This window comes from Ixodes scapularis, unplaced genomic scaffold, assembly GCF_016920785.2.
Source record: "Ixodes scapularis isolate PalLabHiFi unplaced genomic scaffold, ASM1692078v2 PGA_scaffold2__306_contigs__length_199485367, whole genome shotgun sequence".
Lineage (NCBI taxonomy): Eukaryota > Metazoa > Arthropoda > Arachnida > Ixodida > Ixodidae > Ixodes > Ixodes scapularis.
This window is the reverse complement of record NW_024609857.1, coordinates 44,793,882-44,810,791: the sequence shown is the minus strand read 5'-3', so window position 1 is coordinate 44,810,791 and position 16,910 is coordinate 44,793,882. Positions and strand designations below refer to the sequence as shown.

The 16,910-nt window shown below is 45.8% G+C and overlaps 1 protein-coding gene across 1 annotated transcript in view; it reads right to left on the bottom strand.

Annotated features, from left to right (window-relative positions):
* Positions 1 to 16,396, bottom strand: part of LOC8040170 (thromboxane-A synthase) — a 147,478-nt gene extending 131,082 nt beyond the window's left edge. Inside the window, exon 1 of the mRNA XM_029995354.4 lies at positions 16,056 to 16,396. The gene's annotated coding sequence lies outside the window, so the exon portion shown is untranslated. The remainder of the gene's footprint in view (positions 1 to 16,055) is intronic.
* Between the last annotated feature and the right edge of the window lie 514 nt (positions 16,397 to 16,910).

The window sequence follows — 16,910 nt, the reverse complement described above, 5'->3', positions numbered from 1 at the left end:
TTTAATAATTTGGTCACCTGATAATCTTTAGTTTGCTTTCCGTAATTTGTTTGAATCTGTGCAGGTCGTCTTAAAGAGTGCCGAAAGGTGTATCTGTGCACTACATCACTTGTAGTTTTATCATAAAGTTTCTCAGTTTTGATATATTGCATTAACTTGAAATCATAAATTTGGTTAGCCTTGAGTATACCGTGTTTTTTAAAAAGTGGCTCAGTTGGAAGGTCCTGCATATTTCCCGTGTAACTTTTAAATAACCGCAAAATTTTCTTCTGTAAATTAAGAATCTTATTGTAGTTTGTGAGCGTGGTGATATTCCATACTAAATTACAGTAGCATAACTTTGAGCAAAAAAGAGAGGAATAAATTTGTTTTTTAACCATGTAGGGATCAGGTTTCTTATTTTATACAAACATCCAACTGCCTGAGAAAGCCCAGCAGTCAACTTATTTACATGTGCATTCCAGCTAAGCTCCTGGTTAAACCAAACGCCTAAAATTGTTTGTTCTGGGACGTGCTCTATAATTGTGTTTTCGAAATATAGAGTTATTGGAGTATTATCACGTTTGTTTATTGGAGCAAAAATTATATATTTGGTTTTCTTAGAGTTTAGTTGCAGTTCTAAACTCTTACTTGTTTGGAGCATGGCTAGCACAACCACATCAGAGAATAGAATGGAACATATTTCTTTCGTGCCGCTGAGGAAACGTTGGGGTTCCGCAGGCTTCATTTGTTGCTATCGAAATTTATCTAATCAGTTGGAAACACGTTCTACTGCCAAAACCCAACCCCTCCCCACCCCCGACGTCACATATACTGATGTCACATAGACTAGGGAACACTACAACATAAACCGAATCACTTCTGGACACTTAGGCATACATTGCCAAGATTGCAGATGTCAACCAGAACTGAAAAAAAACTACCCCAGAATAGGTAAAAATAATAATCAACTAATTAAGGAAATTATTGAAAAGATTTCAAGGTAAGAAGAAAACTGTGTCACTAAACCTTGTCTAAATTTATTAGAAAAAAGAATTAGATTATCTTGCATCCAGATGAAACCAAAAATTACAAAAAAAAATATCTTATTGTTTAAAGAGACAGGCGCAGGTAGAGAAGGAAAAAATACAAGTCTGAGTTGCAAGTCAGTGCTTCATGAATGTCTTTTCCTTTTGTGTGTGCCTGTGCCTGGTTGCGAATTTTTTGCGCTGTGCATGAGTATGCAACACCAGCTCGCCCAAACCTCTATCATAACATATCTTTAATACTGCCAGTAGAAACTTTCACTTGGAAAATACGATGAGGACCGAATTTGAAAATGAAATGTCGCCAAACAAGTTATTGTGGACGTAAGGGTTTGGTTACGAGGTCAGTCATAGGTACTGGTGTGTTTAGCCAATTTTAAGGCAAATTTGTGACCTTGAAAAAAATTACAGGTCTACTGTTACATTCCTCTTAGCCTCCTGAAGATGTAAATCATTGGATTGAACCCCTACCACATTGTTTTGTCTCATAACTGATGCAGGTATCTTCTTTTTTTCTTCAACTCAGTTTGACGTGAGAGCTGCCAAGGCGTCCTGTCCCTTTCACGTGAACAGTGGCCAGCACTGGAAGAAACAATCTTTGGACTGCTGTAATCCATTCTTTGGGCAAGTAAATAAATTAATTTGAATCAGAGACCTGGTGTTTGCACAGCAGCTCCACAGAACAAACAACACAAACACAAATGTTTCTGTGCCCAAAGCCTTCATAGCTACTTGAACTTATTTATCTGAGCTTGCAGGTTGCAATGTTAAGGCAAGATGCAGACATAGTTAACGTCTCTCTAAAGAAAATTGGGGGTACCTTATGCTTGGATGTCTAGCTTGATCAACTTGGAATGTCCAGCCGAATTGAAACAAGGATCTAGCCGAACTGAAGCATGCAGCCAAATTGAAACTTGTAGCCGAACTGAAGATTTAGCCAAACTGAAGCGTCCAGCCTAATTGAAACTTCTAGCCGAACTGAAGCGTCCAGCCAAATTGAAACTTCTAGCCGAATTGAAGCTTCTAGCCGAATAGAGGATGTAGCCGAACTGGAACGCCCAGCCGAATTGAAACTTCTAGCCGAATTGAGGCAATAGCCGAATTGAGGCTTCAGCCGGATTGGGACGTAACCCTCTGTTGCCGTGTACAGCTTAGTTTTTCACTTTATTAAATCTAATCTTTTGTTTGCTTATCCTCCCTGTGTCATCATCTTTCTCTACTGATTATACACCAGGCGTGGACCTAGCGCTAGTCAATGGTCGAACTTAGCTCTCTTGTTCTTTTCCCGTAATTTCTCGTTTATTCTCAGAGTGGATCATTGAATTATTTTTATTAATTTGAACCGCACTCCGTGACACCAAAACAGATGGGAAAGCACCACAACGTATTAAACTCGTCGAACATTAAATGTTCTTGAATTATACCTCACCCATGCTTGCTACGTGATGAAGCCCAAAGGTTAGTTCAATGCCAATCAATATTAAATGTCTTTAGATGGGCACCTGCTGCCCGATCATGGCCTTTATTGCAAAGCACTGTTCACACATTTGCGAGTCCTGCAGTGCCTTGTGGAATGGTGGGCGATACTTGCCGTTCCGCAAGGCACTGCAAGACAGTTCAGGCTCAACTTTTGAATGTCGACGTGCTTACGGAATGCTGCAGCAAACCAATCATTCGCCTAGGGAAAAAGAAAGGAAGCTGCATGCCTCCGTGTGCTCATTGCCAGTGTTTTCTGCTCTGCTATGTACCCTGCTTATGTGCTGTGATTTGCAAGCCAGCGCGGGATATATTTCCTTGATTTGTTTGTCTGTTCAGCTGTGCGAGGTTGTGATTGAAACAACCAAGAAGTATAGACCGCCATTCTTTTCATCAAGCTAAGGCTTCGCTCATCCGAACCGGGGACGATGACTGCTGTTGTTTACACGATTTTCGACAGCTATGTGGAGTGGCTTTGTGTTTAAAATTGCAATCCGAAGTGCAAAAAGAAGTTACCGCAGACTATATTGTTAAGGGTTAATTTCAACTGGCAGGCTCTGGCTACAACCACCTTAATATTCATTCAACATTGTTTGCATTTCTACTTACCCGTGATCGCTTCATTTGCCAAACACGTTAGTGGCCGGTCACCTTACCAATGAAACTAATGTGCTGGTGTCTCCGGCGAAGAATTCCCTCAGGGCTACATGCAATGCACAACCCAGTTTGTAGCCCGTTGTGACTGAAAGCTTTCACACTGGGGAAACGTTGTTGTCACAAACGCAGTCAAAGAATGCGATAGGATTGAGGAAACAGGGGGATTGTCCAAGTTGACTGACTGCATGAGCATATGTTTCTATCGCCACCGTGTTTCCTCCACGCAGGCGACGGAGAAAACGATATAGAGACTCCTCGCGCTTGCCAATGCCAAGTTTCTCTAAAACGTCGAAATACGAGACACCCAGCAGCGAAGTGTCGATATTGCCGGAGAGAGCGGTGGGACAACGATCAGCGCAGGATCGCGGCTTCGCCACTCTTATGCGACGGTGTCTTCGGTTTCCGCTCTCTGCAGTTTCCACCGGGACGCTAGCCGTGCCTAATTGTGCTAGCTTTGAGCACCACAGTTCATAGGGTTCACAGCGCCCGAGCGAAAGCTCGCGCAAAAGAACCGGCGAGCAGTCGAATCGTTTCCAATCGACGGGGTGGCTAAACGCCGGTTGTGTGAATCGGGCTTAACGCCTGAGCCGGCTTGCTCAAAGCAAATCTAACGTTCTTGAATGTCATGTAATAAAAATCTGAGACGTGCTACATTCTATACAAACTTGATAAAAAAAATCAAACACTCACCTTCGGCTGCTACGTCCGCCGTACCGCTTCAAGGCAGAAGCAACATGGCGCTCGACGTTTTGGGGTGTTGGGCTGGGGTGTTTTCAGTGTTGCTTACACGCCTAGTCGTGTAAACCGAAACCGAAACACCAATTTTTACTACCCCAAGTAATTTTTTGACGATTTATCACTAGCAGAGCGTGTAAAAATATGCTAACGAGTGAAAATGGGGTGTAAACAGGCGAAATATTACATTTTCGCTAACAGTGTACTCGTGGCTTCGGAGCAACTTCGAGCAAGGCCGGCTGATAAACGATGGCAGGCTCCTGCTCGGTGAGCACACTCCATTTGTTGGTTCTGTACATGATGGCTCTGCACCACTTATAGGCTACAATATCACACATATTGTTCCGAACATGGATAACTGGCATGCGTTCTGGCCATACCTGTGGCACGTCTCCTTGGAAACACTCCGACGCAGCTGTCAACTACGGGGGGGAGAGGTTGCAAACAGCAGTTTTACCTGCGTAGTTGTGAGCAATTTTAAAGGGATACTAAAACGAAATTTCGGTGCTTATTTTTTCGTCTGTACGTGTTCAAAAGAGCAGTATCACATCGAACTCATCAATATCTTGTTAAAAAAGGCACTAAAAGGCATTTAAATAAATTAGGTAATTAGCAAAGAGCATCTTCTAGATGTCGCTAAAGCTGTAATGCCCGTCTAGGAACCTTGACAGGTAGGGATGATAACTGTCTTACCTAGAACTATACATGCTTTGAACCTGACGCCATCCCGACAGCTCTACGGCCAGCAGAAGAGAAAAGGGGAGGGAGGAATTCCACACTTGACGGGACTCTCTTTTGTGTGTCCCAAGATGATAGAAGATTAACCGTCACTCAAAATTCACACAAAAGCAGCTTTGGGGTTAGTTGCGGTGGCCCGATCGCTGGCGTGCTTCGACCGCTTTGGTTGCTGGAACAGCTAGGGCATCCTGACGACGTCTGCCTCGCCGCAGCTTTGCTCATCCCGAGATAAACTACATCACAATTGCACTGAATGTGACGTGCTCTCAGCTGGCTGCTCTCCGAGCGCTTGCCACTGTGGGCTGTTTATAACGAAAAATACAGCCATCAAGCTCAAAATACAAATGTGCAATTGTCATTTACGGGTATTGTGGATCATATTCAGCCTATTTCTGAACACGACGGGTATATTTCAACTGTCGTTGAAGTAGTCTTTAAAAAAAAAAAAAAACATCATTAATATCATACATTTCCTTCTCCAACTGCAGGTGACAGCGGCTATGCCTTGGAACCTTGGCTCATCATCCCTGTCCCTGGATTCCACGCGACCTCCACCGCTTGCGGCCGGTTTAATAAGGCACATTCTTCGATAAGGTACATTGTGAAGCGCTGCATTGTGCTGTTGAAAAGCAGATTCCAGTGTCTGCAAAGACACCGGACTCTGTATTATCATCCAACAACAGCCACCGTCATTATATCGTCTTGCGCAGTGCTCCACAATATGTGCCTTTCATCGAGGGAGGCAGAACCGGACCCTCACGAGCCAGGGTTGAAGTCTGGGCCGAGCTCGGAGGGGTCAGTGGCGGATGGCGAGAGGCTAGCTCCTGCCCACCCTCGGGTCAGCCTCTCAGACAGGGGGAGGGCTCTGAGGCAGCGCCTTGTTGCCCAGTTCCGAACCCGCCACAGCCGTGCCTCCCCGGAGCCCCACGCAAGCCACGATGGCTGTCGCGCCCACCAGAGACACCACCAGTGCCAAGGAGTCCGTCGCCACAATGGAGGTCCCGCCCATCAGGGACACCACCGGCGACAGGGAGCCCCTCATCCTCCTCGCCACGGTGGCACTCCCGCACAACAGGGACGCCACTGGCGACAGCGCACCCCTCGTCGTCGTCACCTTGACTGACGCCCTCGCCACCAGAGAAGCCCCTTGTAGCAGTATGTGCCTCACGTGTTGCTCCACAGTCAAGGCCGTCCATAAGCTCCACAGTGTCAACTCCAATGCCTTGCGCAGTTCGTCGCACAACCACAGTGATACCTTTACGGACATGTAGTACCGCCGCCGAAATGCTATTCAGTGCATCACGGTGATGTTGATAGAGCTTTTTTTAATTTGCAAGCAGGGTGCATAAAATGCCTGGAACAATAACAGAATGTTTTGTGGGTTATGTAGCTAGCCAACAGGGCATCTGGCTCGCCGTTGCAGGAAACGTATAACTCAATGAGGCTACTGGTGAGACCCGTTTTGCTTCTTTTACTGCAATATATTGTTTGTATCAGGTTTGGACATTGATTCATTTTCTCTACACTTCCATTGCCGTGTTCCATTTTACAATCTATTACGGTTACCACAGGGCCAGGTGTATTACTCGATAATCGCATATTGGATTTGTGTCAGTTTGAATGTATAAAGAAGACAACAAGCAGTGTCTTTGAAAGTGCTTTCTTTTTTTTTACAACAATGCCGTAACATGAAAAATAAACATGTTTGAAAGCACAGGTTGCAATACTTTCTTTAAAATTGAGCATGGACTATTAAACACCGTATGAATTCTTTGTCATTATCCAGGATATATCACAGACATTATTTTTCACTACTCTTCACTTAATTCAGCACACTGCCATTTCGTGTGTGTTTTGTCACACATGGAAGCATGACAGATTCCATAGTAGAGGATGTTGAGATCAACAATGATATAAGAAAGCAAACAAACGAAAAACACAGGGACACACACGAAGGAAACAGGACAAAATGCACTCTTAACTGAAGTTTATTGAAAATTTAACTTCAGTTGAGAGTGCACCTTGTCCTGTTTCCCTTCGGCTGCGTCCCTGTGTTTGTTTCGGCGCTTTTTCTGTTTGCAATGAACGAACTGGCCCAAATCTCCACTTTATTTCGATAAAAGAAAAATGGCAAACCCGGAGGCCAGTTTCAGGCGGGTGGCAAGTTGTGGCTAGAGTGCAGACCTCTTGGTTTCAAATAAAGGAAACCCGGGAGCGCCCAGGGCCGAGTCCTCGCCCACCAGCGCCAAAATACGTGAGTATGATGACGCCAGCGAGCGCACCCGGGCGCCTCCGCCCCCTGTTTGCTTGCGGGTAAAGGAAGTAATTCAATAGCTTGGTCCACACTATGAGTAAACTACGCAAATTACCTCGCCTGTTTCGCCAGCTCCGTAGCCCGCGCCCGCGCCTTCGACACCCGCATGACCCAGTAGCGTTTCCAACCTTCCGGCTCCTTCCTTGGAGGCTTACTTGGAGGCCCGAGGAAGTTGAGCCGGGAGGTTAGCTCGTTCCAGAGACGAACTTTGTCGTCTCTGGACAGCGCCGGGCTCAGCTTAGTTGCGCCGCGTACCAGAGAGGCCACATCCTCCTGTTTCTTGAGCAGTCATTAGCGCCAGTAATTTGAACTAGGCGCTCATCCGCGTCCCGCATGTTGTTCTAGCCTTTTATGCGAGTTTACTCTATCTAATAATTTCTGGAACGGCTACAAAATCAGTTGTTTATTTCAACAGAACACGTTATTTTTTTAGTTTGACAAGTTTCTTTAAAATAGAGCCGATGTGAAGGTCGCCGCCGCAAAGGATTGGCTGCCATCGCTTGACTAAAAGCAGAAAATGCTCCTCCGGTAGCCAGAGAAACGGACGCTTGCGTAGGGACTAGGTTTCAGATAGGTACCGCCGCGAAAGCGTAGGTACGGCAGGGGGACAGCGCAGCTACTTCCGCTCTGCGGGGGTTGGCTCTTGACGCCTCTCAAGTGAGTGACAGACGCCAATCTTGCAATGTCGTCACGGCGTCAAAGAGGGCGGTTTCGCGGTGCGCGCCGTTGCTTGGTTACGCTCCTCCTGCCGGTACGTAACCTCTGTTTCTAGTTTCTCGAAAGTCCAACATAGGTCCCCAGGTGTTCTAAAAGGCGCCTTTGGCGCATCGGAACACAAATAGGCGCACCGCAATCAGAGAGCGGGCAGGGAATGCGGGATGACGAGGCAGCCAAGCGCACGCCGTCATTGGTTGAGGTAGAGAGTAAACAAAAGCTCATGGGCGTATTTGACGGGTAAACAAATGAACGAGGTTTCCTAGGAACAGACTAACTTGCACGCCTCATAGGTCACTTTCAAACGTTGCAGCGTCTGAAGCGCGCTTTCTGGAACGAGCGCTCGTGGTGTACACCTTTCCAAAAAACGCTCCTAGGCCGCCGCCATGTTGCTGATGCTGATGCGGCTGGTGTGACTCTCGCGCCCTCTGTCAGCTAGAAATGTTCTGGCACTCTCTGGGACTGTGAGGACCCGCTCAGCGCGGTTCTCTACATACGTTTTTGCGGTTTTGCATTCGACGTTTTCTCGCCCCTCTTGAAAGTTTCCACTTAATTTTTTTTTATGCGTGCTGCGTACCCTTTTTGTGTTATCTTCCATTGTGAGAAATAAGGCTGGTAGGTGCCTGTTATTCAAGCTTTTCTGCTCGACATTCACGGTAAACGAAGGAGGTGAAGGACGTCGAACGACCCTCGACGCGATTTTGCGAACATTGTTTGTTCTCCTCCCTCCCAGAGAAAATCCGCGTAGAATCCTCAGTCACCTCCAACAATAGTTGTCCGGGTTGGGGTGAGAAGCAGGTCAGTCGCGTTTGTTTCTTTGCCTTGGTGCGGTTGTGAAAAAAGGGAGCTCTCCCCGAAAACGTGCCCCAAAACGAAGTCATCTCGGATTCCGTCCGATCGTCAAGATGTGACTGTCGTCAACTGTGACTGTGTTATTTGAGATCTTTCTCAAATAAATTCATTTCGGATAACGCTGCATCGTGTGCTACGCACAATATATTTTTTGAAAGTTAACACTTGCTAAATTGTATGTCCGTGTCCCGTCCATCGGTAAACGCGTTATTTGTGAGCGTGAAAAATGCATGCCTTTCGGCCCTCTTTTGTCGAAATTTATTTTGGACAGCAAAGCGCTTTGTCGTTTCACATGCGGCGAATCCCGCGGCGCCGTCAAAACTTATCGTAAAAAAAAGAACAAATAACTAGAACTATACAATCCAGTCGCATTCGTTCTGTTGGGCGCGTACGCAACAAAAATAGTTTATTTATTTTTTATTCATTTATTTTTTTTCAAATGTGGCACAATGCTTTCTCAATGTCCTCGGTAAAATACATGTACCATGAAACACAAATTATAGCGAGAAAAGACGAGAATGTAGCCGCCAGCAGCGTTTGAAACTGTGCCTACGCAGGCTGCGCCTATCGAAATCACAGTCCACTCGGTTAGGGTAGCAGGGACGCCGGTGAGAGTCTAGCCTCAAGCTCAGTGACTGGGCTCGAAAACGGTTTGTTGCTGCTGGGGTCGAGTGTTTTTTGGAAAGGTGTATACAGTAACTCACATGGTGAGAAGACTAGATCGTGTCTTTGTAAGTCCCGGCATAGTTTTTATATACTTCACGACAAAGCCACGAGGAGCGGCCGCTGAAAAAGGTGGAGCGGCAGACAACGGAGGAGAGGAGAGCCACGTGACTGGCGCCCCGCTGCGGCGAGACGCCGAAACGCAGCGTCTCGATGCTGCCGCGAGATGCTGCGGCAAGACGCGAGGACCCGGGAGTGTGTTTCGGGTCCTCTCCGCTGCAAAAGCTGTGCGCCGACGTCCAGGTTTTTCGAGAACTGGTTCTTTGATGCTCTGTGCTACCAGATCTTCGCGCTCCAAATCTGCGACTGGGCAATCTATGGCTCCGTCGTCGAACTGCCAGGCTTTGTGAGGATAGACAAAGGCAACTCTAGACTGACAAGGCCTGGCAGATCGCCACGAGAAGCGGCCGCCGAAATTGAAAAGGTAGAGCGGCAGACAACGGATGAGAGGAGACCCACGTGACGGGCGCCCCGCTTTTGTGAAACTCCGATACACACTTCTCCCGAGCGATGGAATGTCCGCTCGTGCTCCTCGCGTTCCTCGCGCTACCGCTTCTTTTCTCGACGGGCTTGAAAGCCATGTTTCGGGTCCTCACCGCTGCAAAGGATGTGCGCTGACGTCCAGGTTCCCTGAGAATTGTTTCTTTGATGCTCTGTGTTACCAGATTTTCGCGCTCCAAATCTGCGACCGGGCACGCTATGGCTCCGTCGTCGAACTGCCAGGCTTTGTGAGCTTAGGCGTTGCCTCCTCTATGCTGACAAAGACTAGCAGATCGCCACGAGAAGCGGCCGCCCAAATCGAAAAGGTAGAGCGGCAGACAACGGATGAGAGGAGAGCCACGTGTCGGCCGCCCCGCTTCGGCGAAACGCCGAAACACTTCTTCCGAGCGATGGAATGTCCGCTCGTGGTCCTCGCGTTCTTCGCGCTATCGCTTCTTTTCTCGTCGGGTTCGAAAATCATGTTTCGGGTCCTCACCGCTGCAAAGGATGTGCGCTGACGTCCAGGTTCCCCGAGAAATGTCATGGGCTACCAGATCCCCGCGCTCCATATCTGCGACCGGGCACTCTATGGCTCCGCCGTCGAACTGCCAGGCTTTTTGAGTATAAAGGAGGCTATGCTCCCGGCCTCCAGCAAGCGCTCGTTGACATCAGCCGCACTTCGGCTGCACGTGCATGCTCGAGGCTCGGGAAACGCCGAAGCGTTATCGAAGATAGCAAGATCACGCTGGAGACGGGAGTACTGAATCTCCTACCTGTCGTTCTCATCTTGTCGGTTTCCATTGAAGGGTATGAAAGGCATGCGAGATCGTTCTCCTTGCTTTGAGAAGGAACTTACTGACGCTTTAGCTGCCCTGTAATATAATAATTTTAAAACAAAAAAAAATTGCTTTTTCAATCTTCATCTGCCTTTATTTGAGCAAAAATGATAAAGACATAACTTCACCCGTTCAAGATGGCTGCCTTTGTGCCATATCTAATTTGTTTTATATATCTGTGATATGTGTGTCTGTTTTTGTGAATTTTTTTTCTTGCAAAAAGAAAAACGGGACGGGTTTTAAGACCGTTGAAATTAAAGTTCATTTCGCGGAACTTTTCTGGCGTACACCATGCAGTACGCAAGAACGAGTTTCATTTATTCCATTCGAAGTTGCTCGAATAAATGAAGTATTTCTTGAAGCGTGGTAAGAGGAAAAGAACTTTTTTGTGAACATTAAACGAAACAAAAAATAAAAAAATAACTCGAGAAAGATTGTACCGGTAGCGTCCTGTGGATGAGTGACCGCTCATCTCCATCCGATTCTTTGATATTCCCTAAAAAAACGTGTTTTTATTTTATTTTAAATTATAATCGAGTTTCGTCGACTTTCACTTTTCTTGCTTGTTATGTTTTTTGTTTTATTTTTGGCTCGAGCTTTTTATTTTTTGGGGCATTTCACCTTTGTTAGCATTGCAGCTTCACCGCAGAACAAAATACAGTGCTTATTTTTTCGCTTAAAATTAAAAATATCAAAATACACTTAGCTGAAAAAAAATCTGATTTATAATGTGCCTGCTTGCAGGGATCGATGTTTGAAGTATCATAGACCAGCTGAGCTCTCTAACGCCACACCACTGAGGTGGCGCTGCTGCAGGCACTGCGCACACGCAGAAGCTTCGCCACATGCACATTCGGTGCCTGCGCAAGTGTAGTGCCCACACCCGGTGTTTTCAAACGCGGGTTTGTTTGTAAACAGTGTGTTCGTGTATACTTCGTTTCAGCGACGCAGAGAACGCTACGAGCTAATAAGACAAATCAAACAGCGCCAAAAGTGGACGTCACTGGGCCTTTTCTGTTTACGATTGGTTCAGGGATGATAGAACATGTACGCGAACATGACGAACACCATGACCCTGCGTTTTTGACACTGTTTGACTTGTCCCATCAGCTCGTAGCGTCGAGTGCGTCTGGACTTATTGATGAAACGAAGTATAACATTGAAAGGTTGAAGTTTCATAGACGTCGTGACAAGATGGCTCAAAAACGGTACAGTCTGTCTCGGTTGCGTTGCGTGTGCCCCGTTCGTACAGTAGTTACTTTCGGAAAGCCTCCCCTCAAAATAATTTCGAGAATGCCGGTGATATGAATGACAGAAGAGTACCTAGGAAAACTTAGGTTCACAATTTTTATTTATCAGGAAGCGTTCAGATATTGCACGATTGCAGAATGAGGCATGTTCGTTTCAGCAACGTAGTTTTTACAGCGACATTACAGACGCTAATGGGACACTTCGCAGTTTCGCTCCATAGCGACGCGGGTCATTTTCGGCACTCCGCCCAAACATTCCACGGGCCGCTGGTAACAAGATAACAAGCGAGCAATATACGATGCAGGGTCTTGCGTGGCAGCAAGATAACGTGCATGGTCAGTAAAATAGATTTCACCGGGAAGTCTGGCAGTGTACTGGGATAGGTGTCTATGTGACCCAGAATTAGCACAAACAACAATTTTCTGGAGATTCTCAGATAAAACTGCCTTCAAATATTACTATGAATTTTCTTTCAGAAATCAAGGGAAAAGGAAGTGCGTTAGTGGCACGTAAAGGCATCTGACAGATACAGATTTCTTTTTTTTTTTTTTAAATAGCCAGAAATATGGTACTAATAGCCTTTGTTTTTTTAAAGAAACCTTCAATTCGAGAAGGAATTTTGTCTTGTTTACTTCCTTGTCCCTATTTATTCGGCGCTTTTCGTTTAGCACATGTGACTATTAGTACCAAAGTGTGGTACGAAAACGCGCTCCCTTTTTACGCAGACAGCCGAAATGCTGTCAACTTCATACGCCCTCACTGCTTCCAAAATGCTAGGGAGTTTTCGTCCGGTGTGTTTCTTGGTTCAATACGAACCGGCTATGAAGACCCCTTGGCGCTTGCTTGCACCTTTACCGTTCATTCAGCCCAACAGCCCAGAAATGACACCATAGCCGCTCTCCGACGTCACACTCAAGCTGCCCCTGTGTTCCGCCTTATGGGTTGCGTAAGTGTTTCCCAATTTTCTTTGCGTTTTTCGCATTGACTTTTAGTTGATAACCGCTTTGTTTTTCTCGCCATTGCGTGCGTCTTGTCTGTATGCTTATGCAGCCGGAAGTTAGTCTGCCACGACGAACGACTTGTCTCTCAGCAGTAGACGAGTAATATAGCTAGTGAAGTACATTAGCTAGCATTGGTCTTTAACGTGCGCCACGCAGTAGTGATGCACAACCGCACGCTGGTGCGATGCTCATCCAGATCGAAAGAGGTAGGGATGGCGGATTCAACCCGTGATCCCTGGGTTCTGCATCGCGAGCCTTTGCTCCACGCGCTCCGAGCTGGGACCCTAATCCGAATACTTGGCATGAAAGTCGGTGAGAAATCCAGAGGCTATGATTGGCCGGCGCCATGGTCAAGGGTGGCGTTGACCAATCACGGCCGCCAGATTTCTAGCCGACTATTTCGCCAAGTGTCCATATTCTAGCGCACCTTGTGTGCGCTAGCCCACCCGGCCAGTCCACTCGGTTCCCTTTCTCTCGCTATTCTTGTCCCGTTCTCTGGCGCTTTTTTTTTTTTTTTTTTTTATAGCAATGAGCAACGTGCCTCGATACGCTGGTAAACTTTTGTACCCAAGTTCGAGTGATTTCAGTGCACAAACTACTACTTGTAGCCACCGCCACAAGGCAATAATAAAAAAAAGAATGAAAAAAGTGAAGAAGTTTTATACTGTAACATTTTCTGTGATAACGAAGGCGCTTCAACCGGTCACAATCAAGCCGCGGTGCCCCGGTTCTCGCTATGGTTGTCATGCGTTCTCCCAGGGGAGTGTAGAGGGACAAGAGTGGTGTGGTCCTTGGAGCATTATGCTATGGCATCCGAAAACTTTCCCATGCAAGACATACTAATGCAAAGGACGCGCACTCTTTTTTTTTTAAGTACTCTGAAGCTGGCAAACATCTGACATTCACAGCGCTTTGCGTGTAGCCTGTGCTGACCAGGCGGTACTTTTCCGCCGGGATACTCGCTTTCGTGGAGGAAGGACCTGTGAATATGAACACCCAAGGGGGGGGGGGGGGGGGTACTGAGGGCGAAAACGGTAAGAAATGAGCGAAATGCGATTGTCTGAACACTCTGTCAGCGCGTTATATTAAAAGGACGTCAAGTCAGATTAAACATTCATATATGTTTTTTTTTTTTTTGGTTTTTGAAGTGGCATTTGGACTGTCGGCTCTTTGCGCGCGAAACTCATCTGCTAATAGGTGAATGGGGCTAGAGCACAAAGATGCGCAACGTTATCAACGTTACTAAACCAGGCCGTTTTTTTTTAAGTTTTAACGCTAATTATAATAATCATTCAGCAAGAGAGCGTCGTATAATGGCACGCTTGAACAGTTAAAAAAGTGCTAGGTCATTAAAAATTGTTTTCATCTTTAGTATACCCAAAAGGCACGTTAAATGAATAGCATATATATGTCTTTTGTGGCATTATGGTGTCACGTGACGTTACGTCACATATTTTTGACTATCACGTGACGTCACACGTTCTTGTGAGAACGTGACGTGATGATATTTTGTTGTTGATATCACGGTGTCCCGTGACGACATGACGTTATGGTGTCACGCAACCACCGCAACGTCATCATGGTGTTCACGTGGTGACGTCACGGGAAACGTTTTGAAACGATGATGACGTCACGTGAGCGCCGCGACGTCATCAGCGTGACGTCACTATCGAGGCAACATGGCACTGTCACGAAAGTGCTACAAGTTGGTCCATGTGAACGCTATGCGTTTAAAAATGCAGGTTACGTAGATGAACTCACCGGGATAGCGTACCAATACCCGAGTATATTTTATATGCCGCCTTTGTCTAAGATTTTCTTCAACGGAGTTGTTTCCAGTTTCTGAATTTTAGAGTTTTCCAAGTTTTCCCGTGTTGCGATCGATATGGTTGGACTGTGGAGATCTCGATTTGGGCGGAATGGATTGATTTGCGTTGGCAATCGATACCTTCACCCTCGAGGGGCAAAATGATCTGGACATCGTATTCTCAACTCAACTTTTTTTTTTCCTGGCTCGAGTCATTGTAGGTAGAACAAAACTAAAACGATCGCATGCGACCCATTGATTTTGCGAGAAAGCTTCAATTGAAAATTTTAGTATAACCAAACTGTGCCTTTTACACACACACACACACACACACACACACACACACACACACACACACACACACACACACACACACACACACACACACACACGCACACACACACACACAAACACACACACACACACACACACACACGCATACGCACGCACGCACGCATACACACACACACACGCGCGCGCACGCACGCACACGCACACACACACACACGCACACACACACACACACATATATATATATTCTACGTAAAGTATTTATCTTGTTCATGAGATTTTTGTCGTGTGTTGTTAATAGGGTGTCTTCAAACCAGCAACTTAAATTCCTTCTAAGAAAGTCGCATAGTATATTATAAGTAGTCTCTAAATATGTACGAAAATACACCAAATAGGTATCGTCCTTACATTTAAATAAAGAAACGCAGATAAAAGAAGTTTATATACAAATAAAATATCGAATTATTTAATCTTGAACACGTGCTTTTTCAAGACAAGTCAGAGCAATCCCTCAGTTTTATGTAAATTTTTGCGATAATTGTTAAGGGAAATTAAGATAGGTAGGACTTATAAATTTCGCAAGATAGTTTATTTATACTTTACGCTTGTGCTACAGGGTAGCGTATCTTTTTACTCTGTTTTATTGGTGCTCTCAACGTGTAAGTGTAAACGCACACGACCTGTACAGCTAGGAACACAACTTTAGTTTCGTATATCTCATGGCATTTGACCATATGATGGCTGTGTTCATCGGATTGCAGGAAAATATTTGAGAACTCACAGGGAAGGAAATGAAAAATATTGTTTACGAAATAAGATTTGAACGACAAAGAAATACAAAAGCCTGTTAATTTTAATTTACAATAAAAAAAGCGGTGTTGAGATATTCATGTGATTACATTCGTCTTTTCTATATCACATTTATAGATATTGTGGTTTCGCGGACTTAATTATTAAGGTTCACGAGAAAAAAATACGTATTTAGACAATAATAATCACCGAAAACGGATATGGCGGTGCAAGCTACAACTAATGTTTGTAACCAAGGGTGGCCTGAAAATCCACGAACAAGAAAGGCTCGACTCACTAGCGTAACCAAAACACGGCCGCTTACCGCGACCTTCGAGTATTTCCGTTCCTTCTTCATTCACTCACCCGACAGATGAACGAAATCGCCGCTGTAGACTTGAGGCCGCTTTGCCACTTAGCAGAGCTGGTGTTTTCACTCGAGCTGTCAAAACGACGCCAAACGACCTCCCTGCGTCGGTTGTCTCTCCAAAGTCGTTGTATGTCTACGCATCGCCTACGTCTCGAACGATTCTGTGCTTGGCTCGGCAATCTTCTCGGCAGCTTCGGCAGCGAATTCGAGTGATGAGCTCGCAATGATTCTGGCTTCTCCCAAGACGCCGGCATGTTGTCAGCGTGTTTTTCGAGAGACAGTCTCGGGAGCGCGCATTGTACCAAGACTGCCTGTACTGCCGCAGTACGCTCGGAGCATCGAGAAAGGAGCAAAGACTTTCCATTTCAGATAAGTCAACTTTAGATTTGCACTAGCGGCTACTTTGAAGGTTGCCGTCGCTGACAGAGCCGGTGGATTTAGGATGCGCCGTTGTCTTTCTTATCGCGGGATCAAGTACGGAAGTAAGAGGGCAAATATCTCCGTACGCCTGCACCTATCGAGTTCAATGTCAACACATTGTGTCTGGAGGCTTCTGTGTCAACCTTCCCATTGGAGTTTTCTACCCCTTTTCGTAGGTATCAGTCGAGCCCGAGGCTCGATGACATGCATCTACGAAAATTATTCACTTTAACAAGCGCAGATGCTTCCGGGTCTTTTTAGGTGTATCATGAAGTCACTTTGTGGGCGCATGTAACAAATACTTCAGCGGAAAAAACAACAACAAACAATCCATGCAAAAGTGTTGGCAGACAAGTTGTTTTTTCCGTTTTACTGAAATGATTCTTTTTGCGTCTAGAATTTCAGTTCTTATTTGATCATATTAGGCTTAG